The sequence below is a fragment of the Arachis stenosperma genome, chromosome 10, assembly GCF_014773155.1.
Source record: "Arachis stenosperma cultivar V10309 chromosome 10, arast.V10309.gnm1.PFL2, whole genome shotgun sequence".
Lineage (NCBI taxonomy): Eukaryota > Viridiplantae > Streptophyta > Magnoliopsida > Fabales > Fabaceae > Arachis > Arachis stenosperma.
Window position 1 is genome coordinate 22,371,963 of NC_080386.1, and position 2,905 is coordinate 22,374,867.

Sequence of the window (2,905 nt, forward strand, 5' to 3'; positions counted from 1 at the left end):
GAGCGCGCCAATTGGGCTTTTGTAGCTCCAGAAAATCCACTTTGAGTGCAGGGAGGTCAGAATCCAACAGCATCTGCAGTCCTTTTCAGTCTCTGAATCAGATTTTTGGTCAGAACCTTCAATTTCAGTCAGAAAATACCTGAAATCATAGAAAAACACACGAACTCATAGTAAAGTCCAGAAAAGTGAATTTTAACTAAAAACTAATAAAAATATACTAAAAACATACTAAAAACAATGCCAAAAAGCGTATAAATTATCCGCTCATCACTCTCCTACTGCCTTCATCCAATCCTTCATACTCCTTTCCATGGCAAGTTGTATGTAGGGCGTCACCGTTGTCAATGGCTACTTCCCATCCTCTCAGTGAAAAAGGTCATCTACGGTTTCCCACATGGCTAATCAGCTGTTGGTTCTTGATCGTGTAGGAATAGGATTTACTATCCTTTTACGTCTGTTACCACGCCCTACAATCGCGAGTTTGAAGCTCGTCACAGTCATCCCATCCCAGATCCTACTCGAAATACCACAGATAAGGTTTAGACTTTTCGAATCTCAAGAATGCTGCCAATGGATTCTAGCTTATACCACGAAGACTCTGATCTCACGGAATGGAAGGCTCTATTGTTAGGAGAGGCACCCATGCATCGTGGACCAGGAATCCAAGAGATACACACTCTAGCTTTCGTAGGTAGAACGGAAGTGTTTGTCAGGCACGCGTTCATAAGTGAGAATGGTGATGAGTGTCACGGATCATCACATTCATCAGGTTGAAGTGCGAATGAATATCTTAGAATAAGAATAAGCATGAATTGAATAGAAAACAGTAGTAATTGCATTAATACTTGAGGAACAGCAGAGCTCCACACCATTAATCTATGGTGTGTAGAAACTCCACCGTTGAAAATACATAAGTGATGAAGGTCCAGGCATGACCGTAAGGCCATCCCCCAATGTCTAAGATCGCATAAACTGATCAAAGATAGATACTAAGATGAAAATACAATAGTAAAAAGTCCTATTTATACTAGACTAGTTACTAGGGATACAAAAATGAGTAAATGATGCAGAAATCCAATTCCGGACCCACTTGGTGTGTGTTTGGGCTAAGCATTGAAGCTTTCACGTGTAGAGGTCTTCCTTGGAGTTAAATGCCAGTTTGTAACTTATTTCTGACGTTTGACTCTGCTTTGCAACTTGTTTTTGGCATTTAACGCCAGAATAGGGTAGAAAGCTGGCGTTAAACGCCAGTTTGCGTCATCTAAACTCGGGCAAAGTATGGACTATTATATATTGCTGGATAACTCTGGATGTCTACTTTCCAACTGAATTTAAAGCGTGCCATTTGGACTTCTGTAGCTCCAAAAATTCCATTTTGAGTGCAGGGAGGTCAGAATCCAACAGCATCAGCAGTCATTCTTTAGCCTCTGAATCAGATTTTTGCTCTGGTCCCTCAATTTCAGCCAGAAAATACCTGAAATCACAAAAAAATACACAAACTCATAGTAAAGTCCAGAAATGTGAATTTTTCTTAAAAACTAATAAAAATATACTAAAAACTAACTAAATCATACTAAAATCTATCTAAAAACAATGCCAAAAAGCGTATAAATTATCCGCTCATCAATCCCCCTTTTTATTCTAATAATAGCACATTACTCCCCTTAAGCAGAAAACCATTGATGTCCCCGAATTACTCTTTGATTAGCTTGGGTGGATTAGTGTGTAAATTCTAAATGTGGGGGGGGGGGAGAATTTTGGGAAACATTGGTGATGGAGGCATAAGCTTTTTGTGAAAAATTTTTTGGTAATTAGGTAATGCTCATGCATTTCATTAATGAAGACATATGAATTCATAGTCCAAATTTTTCTTCCAAAAAAAAAAGCTTGTGCATAACAAAGTATAAAATAAAGAGTTAAATAAAGGATGCATATGCCATGTTTGAAAAGAAAATGCATGAGTGAGGTGAGATAGAAAAAGAAAAGGAAATGAGTAGATAGGTTATATTGTTAAGTGTATATAGGTGATATAGGAATAGGTGGACACTCAAGCTAATCAAAGAATTAATTCTTTAAGTCCACTTAACCATATTTTATCCTACCTGAACCCTAACCCCATTACATCCCTCTAAAGACCTCATGATAATTGTTATTCATGCATTAAATACTAGTTGATTGTTAGATGAATTGCAAATCTTTGAAAAGCAAGATAAAAGGAGAATTGAGTGGTTAAACCCCAAACACTGAGCGAATTGAGTGGATACACATCCGGTGAGGGGTTCGATCGCTCAATTCTATGTTCTTGCGCCTTATATTGTATCTTCTTGCAAGTTGTATGATTGAATAATTTTGAAAATTTCGATTCAATTCTTAGGACATTGATCTTAATGCATGACCTATTTGCATTGGACCTCAAGCTTTCTTGTGATGGATTGGAATTTCATGGTTTGTTTCTATCAACTCTTGTCGTAGCACATTTTGGCTATTAGCCTTAGGGTAGCTGCATGCATTTAAGTAGTATATAGCATAAGTCACTTTCCCTTTCATCTGTCTCCTTTGAGTGTGTTTAGCATGAGGACATGCTAGTGTTTAAGTATGGGAGAATCGATGAATCCATATTTGATGATGAATTTTAGTTAAAAATTGAATGGATTTCATCATATAAACTTGCATTTATTCCCTTTAATAGCATGCTTTTGAACTTTCCTCCCAAATTGTGCTTGATTATGAAAATATGCTCTTTTGTGCCTAATTTGATCTATTTTTATTCCACTTGCCTTCCATTCTATGCCTTGATGTGGTTGTGAGTGATTTCAGGTGTATAAGGTTGGAATGGGTTAGAGAAAATGGAAGAAGAGCATGCAAAGTGGAGGAAACTTGAAGAATCAAAGGAGATGAGCTCAGA